This window comes from Panthera onca, chromosome A2 (genome assembly GCF_046562875.1).
Source record: "Panthera onca isolate mPanOnc1 chromosome A2, mPanOnc1 haplotype 2, whole genome shotgun sequence".
Classification (NCBI taxonomy): domain Eukaryota; kingdom Metazoa; phylum Chordata; class Mammalia; order Carnivora; family Felidae; genus Panthera; species Panthera onca.
This window is the reverse complement of record NC_138340.1, coordinates 8381180-8387678: the sequence shown is the minus strand read 5'-3', so window position 1 is coordinate 8387678 and position 6499 is coordinate 8381180. Positions and strand designations below refer to the sequence as shown.

The following is a 6499-nucleotide window of genomic DNA, read 5'->3' as shown; positions in this document are numbered from 1 at the left end:
CTCTGCCCTCACCCCAATCCTCCCTGCCCCTGGAGGGAATGTCGCCAAATACCGTAAAAGCCTTGGCACTCGAAAGAGGCAGAATCACAATTATAATTATGTATGATATAAAAATCTGCTTATGTTGCAATGAACTTCAGAGAATTTAGCAAAAACCCGTGGAAGAGAAAGATGCCCCCTGGAAAGACGCTAACAGAAGACAAAAGCAGTTTACTGGTGCTTGCTATTGGGAAAGTGCTGGTTTTCCACAGGGGAGCAGAGGAAAGCCGTGTCCCGAGCGGCCCTGAGGCGTGGTGGGGTCTCACACTGGTCTCCTGGGCCTCGCCTTTGGGGGAGCCATGCACTCGGCCACCAGGCTGTGCCATGCCCACGCCTGGCTCTGTCTGGGGACAGGAGCTCGGAGGGACAGCACTCCTGGGGCCTGCCTGAGGAGGGAGGGAGCAGGCACGTCAAGGACTGGCAGATGGGAGAAGTCAACTCTCAGGAGCTCAGTCTCCCCTTCTGCTCTGTCAGCCCTGGAGGACAGGGACCCTGCCTCGTGGGACCCAGGGAGCCGGTGACCTGGTCGAGGCCCTGCTCTGCAGGTCCTCTCTCATCACCTAGGACCCCACACACGCTGGCTGTGGTTTCATCTGGGTCCCACAGCCCAAGCGTCTGGCCCCTGGCCTGGGCTCCTTTCCAACTGCTTAGCAACTTGGCTTTTTCAAAGTCACCTCTGTGAGATGGACGACCGGGTCTCAGTGCTGCCGGCAGGCTGAGGCCCTTTGGCTCCTGGCAACTGTGGCCTCCTCATGAGCACTTCCTCTCTTCTTTTCAAGAGAGTTCTAGAAGGACAGAGCAGCCCACCCTCTCCAGCCTGCTGTCTGCACATACTGAACGCACCCCGTTCTCCTTTTTGTTTACTATTCTGGAAGTCAGTAGTACCAGCACGATTGCGTTTTGAGTTTTGCTGCTGGATGCTCCCAACATCACAACTGTGTTGAGCAGTGGCTTTGTTTGGGGTGCCTGGGGGACTCAGTTGGTTGGACGTCCGACTTCAGCTCAGGTCATGATCTCGCGGTCTGTGAGTTCGAGCCCCGCGTCGGGCTCTGTGCTGACAACTCAGAACCTGAAGCCTGCTTCAGACTCTGTGTCTCCTTCTCTCTGCCCCTCCCCCACCCACACTCTGGCTCTCTCGCTCAAAAATAAATCTAACGTTAAAAAAAAAAGAAAAGCAGCAGCTTTGCCAAGACAGCCTCCCTGAGGCCGGGATTCTGGAAGCTTTTTGCCCATTTGGGGTTCCTGTGCCTCATGAGTGCCCTGGCCCGCCTCCCGCGGCTGAGGTCTCCCGAGGTGCAGGCCCGACAGACAGGAGCTGGAATCCAGTCCCTGCACCTTTTGTACTCTAGACACCGGACATTTGGTCCTTGCTCTGGGCCGGGCACTTGACATACACGTTCTCCCTAAACTGTTATTCCAACTGCTGCAACGAGCATGTGGAGGTGGGAGGTTCGGCAAGCCGTGCCCAGACGCAGCCCGCCTCGGGCCTCCGCCTTCCAGCCCGTCCTTCAGGTTGTGCCAAGCGGGGATGCCTGCGCTCAGCGAGTGCCAGCCTCCCCCTTCCTTCCGGGCTGAGCGTTTAGCCACGTCCTGCCCCATACTGGGTCCAGCGGGTCACAGATAGGGGAGGGCAAGCCACCCGCGGGCCGTCGTTCCCAGGCCGTGGGCCCCTGCCTGGAGTCGCAGGCTTCCCCTCTCCTGGAAATGGCCGGGGGTGGTTTGGCCACAGAGAACGGGAGCTTGTTCGCATCAACTCCAAAAACGCCAGGAGGTATCAGGAGGCCCCGGGCGCTCTCCTTGGGCCAGGCAGACCTGAGCCGCAGCCCACCGCCCACCAACCTGCACGCATCCCGCGATCTCCCCCGTAACCTCCTAAGAGCTCCTCCTCCTCATGCTGACAGAACGGTCAGACACACTAACGGCGTTTCTCTCGCACAAGGGACTCCCTTCCTCAGTGAGACAGACTGAGATTTTCTCCATTTCACTTTTTAGAGACGCCAATTGACCCGCAAGATTCACTCTGCAGCGTGCTACTGGGTGTGGAGACTGTGCCGCACGGGGCGTGAGGGCTGGGCTCCGTCGGCCACACGTGCTCACTGGTGGCATCCAGGATGGTGGCTGAGCCTTGACACGCGCGCGGCCCTCGAAGGAGCTCACGACGCAGGACTCTAGCGCTGGAATACAGTGCAAAAAAGTTTTGTAATAAAACCCTCTCTCCTCCGCTGGGCTAAGAAACTGCTGGAGAAAGGAAAGGACAGCGAGCAACGGGGCCGTCTTACAAACCTCTAGAATAATGGCGTCACTGAGGATAAAGGTCCGCTTGGCCACCCTGCCTAACGTTTCTCTGGTGCAGTGAGCTCTGAGTGCGGATGGCCTGGGATTGGGAGCATGTGACAGAGGGACAGCGCACCAGGACGACGGGGGACTTTTAAAGCCACCCTCTCTCGAATAGTAAAGACCTTTTGGAAATCCACAAAGCCCCGAGATGTCATTTTTTATCCTCAGGAGTCCTCTGGAGACCCCTGCCCTGCCACCATGACTGCGGCGGCAGGCTTGGGGCCAAGAGCCTTCCTCACGTCTGCATTAGAGGTAGACAAGTCACGGCTGCCTACCTCCCCGAGCATAAAACCCAAAGTCCTTCTGGTGGCAGCTTGTCCCTCCAGTGTGGGCTGTCTGTGGCCTCTAACATCAGCGTCTTTCTCTCAACCTCCTCAGAATCATCAAAGCCACCGCTCCCAGGGAGACCCAGCTGCAGCCCTCAGTTCTCTGACCCACACCCAGGTCCCCTCACATAGTGTAATAAAAAAGAATGACGGAGGGGCGCCTGGGTGGCTCAGTCGTTTAAGCATCCGACTCTGACTTCAGCTCGGGTCATGATCTCGCAGTTCGTGGGTTCGAATCCTGCATGGGGCTCTGTGCTGGCAGTGCGGAGCCTGCTTGGATTCTCTCTCTCTACCCCTCCCCCACTCTCCCTCCCAAAATAAATAAACTAAAAAAAAAAAAAAGGAAAAGAATGATGGAGACGTAAGACAGAGGCACAGATCTTCAGGTGTGCCAGGCTGCCAGACCCTTGGGACCTGGGTGGGCTTGACCTCTTCTTGAACTTGCTGTTACGGGATCTCGCATGGTAAGCTCCCAGTTCTGGCCGCCTCCCTCATCGCTGTCAGATTTGTCCCTCTGGCACGTGCCACACGGTCCGCCTGTCTATGTGCTGCTGGCCGGGACCTGGGCGGTGGCGGTTCTGGGGATCATGAAGCAGGTGGCTGCAGACACTCACGTCCGAGTGTCTGCCTTGCACTTCTTTGGGGAATACGCCTGGAGCCGGAAGTGCCTGACAGCAGGGTAGGGGGCGTTCAGCTTCAGGAGATACGGGTGGGGGGACGGGCCCCCCGCTGCCTTTTTCAGCAGCAGATGGGCTGTTCTCATCCCGTCTGCTGCGCTCACGGTCAGCCCTCCTTGGCGTGGCTCTTCTACAACCCGGCTGTGAACCGGTATCTCCCTGTGGTTTTAACTCACGGTCCCTTGACGGGCAGTGAGGCCGGGCACCCTTTCACGGGCGGAACGGTCACCGGCAACCTCTCTCCGGCACTGCCTGTTCATGTCTTTCTCCTCCCCCAGAGCGGCCTTTGCTGGACAGGTTCACCGCAAACACCTTTTCCAGTCTGTGGCGTGTCTTCTCATTCTCTCGATGGTGTCTTTTGGTGAATGGACCTAACTTTCAATCAAATTCCGACTTACCAATACTTCCTTTTGCACTTGGTGTTTCTCTTGCCCTGTCACACAGGTATTGCGTCTTCTTCTAGAAACGCTGACAATTCAATGTTTTTCTTTCTTTCCTTCTTTTTTTTTTTAAAGTTTATTTATTTTGAGAGAGACAGAGAGATTGAGCAGGGGAGGGGCAGAGAGAGGGGGAGAGAGAGAATCCCAAGCAGGCTCTGCGCTGTCAACACAGAGCCCGATGTGTGGCTCGAACTCAGAACTGCAAGATCATGACCCGAGCCGAACCAAGAGTCAGACGCTTAACCGACTGAGCCGCCCAGGCGCGCCGGACAATTCAACCCTTTTACAGAATTAGAGATGAAGCCAGTCACCCGGAGCAGTGGTCATTCCACCCTACCAGATCCTGTGTGTCTGTGTCCTCGCTGAACTAGAACACGGGCCATGAGGGCAGTGACCTCGCCGTTTTATTTGCTGCTCTATCTCTGGCACCTGGAACGAAGCCTGGTACACAGCAGGAACTCAATGTTAGCCGAATGAAAGAAACAGACTGGGGTGAAAGCCTCAGGGCCGAGGAGCAGGGTTCAAACTCGGCTATGACGAAGGTCAGCTCGGAATAAGAGTGTTTCGTCACCCCAACACGGTCATCTATACACCGCCCTGTTCCGGAAAAGACTGGCAGCAACTACCGGGAACCCCACTGCCCCCCAAAAGGATAGAACCGCGACCTCTCTGCATCAAAGACATCATCCATCCATATCCCTAACAGAATGAAACACCAGAGAGGCTGTGAGAGCTGGTGGCAGGCAGGGCTTGGGCACACGCCCCCCCAGGACTAAGTCAGGGACTTCTCCCACCCTTTCCCATACGCTGCTCAAAATCATGGGTCAGCAAACTTTTTCTGCAACCCACCCACTGGGTATAAATCTTTTAGGTTTTGTGGGCCATGCCGTCTCTGTCACAACTACTCAGTTCCTGCCACTGTTGCACAAAAGTGGCCACAGACAACACGCAGAAAAGTGAGCTTTGGCTGTGTTCCACCACCACTTCTGTTATGAACGATGAAATTTGAATTTCATAGAATTGTATGTCATGGAATAATATTCTTTTTTGAAATTTTCCAAATCATCTAAAAATAGCATTCCTAATTCACAGGTGATACACATACAGCTGGTGGGCCAGACTTCACAAGCAATCAACCAAAGGTGGTACCCAAGGTAGATCCTTCTAGTCCAGTACAGAAGTGGTCCTGATCTGCCAGGAAGTACTCCCTCTCTGTCCCTCAGCCCTGCCTGCCTTCCCAGAGTCGAGTTCAGACCATTTTCCTGTGACACCTTTAAGCCCCGGGACCATGTTCTCTTTGGACCCTCCATCAATTAACCGAGCCTACAAGGTCCTGGATAAGAGGAGCTCAGGTGTTTCAAAACTGATTTAGCTGCAGGGGCATCTGGGTGACTGTTGTTTGAGCGTCTGACTCTTGCTTCTGGCTCAGGCCATGGTCTCCCAGTTCATGAGTTCAAGCCCCACGTTGGGCTCTGCACAGACAGCTCGGGGACTGCTTGGGATTCTCTCTCTCTCTGCCCCTTCCCAGCTCGTGAGTGTTCTTTCTCTCACAATATATACACCTTAAAAAGTTTTTTTTTTAATTAAAAAAAAAAATCAGAACTGATTTAGCTGTTGACAATTCATGGGTATTCTGAATTGTAGACAATTCAGAAGGTATTCCACAGGGACGCCTGGGTGACTCAGTCGGTTAAACGTCTGACTTTTGGTTTTGGCTCAGGTCGTATCTCATGGTTCTTCAGACTGAGCCCCATATTGGGCTCTGTGTCGAGCCTGCGTGGGGTGGAGAAGCCTGCATGGAATTCGATCTCTCTTTCAAAATAAATAAATAAACATTAAGGGAAAAAAAGGTATTCCATAAACAAAATTTGAAAGTGGAATGATTTGAACGTATTCATTTACTTGATCAGTCGAGTCGCTTTCTAGGTTCAGTCTGTTGCCACACTACAAAAGTTTATGAAGAGCCTCCACTTGCCGCATGTACCCCCCGAAAGGGTAACCTGAGAGTTGGGTCTTAGGGCCGCGTGGCACACAAGTGATTCTGATTCCAGCACCAACGAAAGGAAATGATGTTCAGCAACGAGTCCACTGAGAACAATGGTCTACAGGCCATCGGTCCTGTGCCCTCCACGCTCTCCCAGTAGCCAGAACCGGGGGAAGCTTTATTTCAGGGTGCACGTGCCAAGGCCAAGACTGGCTGTAGGTTATGATGCTGATTAAGTGTCTGATGAGCCCACAGTTTCAAATGAGCCAACGACATACCTGGGGGCACACGTCTCTTAATATAGTTTGATGAAACCTGTATCTCATGTTTTTAATTTTTTCTTTTTAACACCTATTCATTTTTAAGAGACAGAGACAGAGCGCAAGCAGGGGAGGACACAGAATGGGCTCCAGGCTCTGAGCTGTCTGCAAGGAGCTGGACGCGGGGCTCAGACTCATAAACCGCGAGATCGTGACCTGAGCTGAAGTCAGCTGCTTAACCGACTGAGCCACCCAGGCTCCCCAAGACCATTTCTTGATTATTTTCCCTGCATAGAGAAGGAGCACATTGCTGAAATGCATGAGCACTTTAGAAGGATCTCACACAGGCCCCACATCAGGCTCCATACTGACAGTGTGGAGCCTGCCTGGGATTCTCCCTCGCTCCCTCTCTCTGCTCTTCCTCAGCTTGCTCTGA

The 6499-nt window shown here is 53.9% G+C and overlaps 1 protein-coding gene across 5 annotated transcripts in view; it reads right to left on the bottom strand.

Moving 5' to 3' along the window:
• Positions 1 to 6499, bottom strand: part of SMARCA4 (SWI/SNF related BAF chromatin remodeling complex subunit ATPase 4) — an 89895-nt gene that overhangs the window by 4389 nt on the left and 79007 nt on the right. The window lies entirely within an intron of this gene.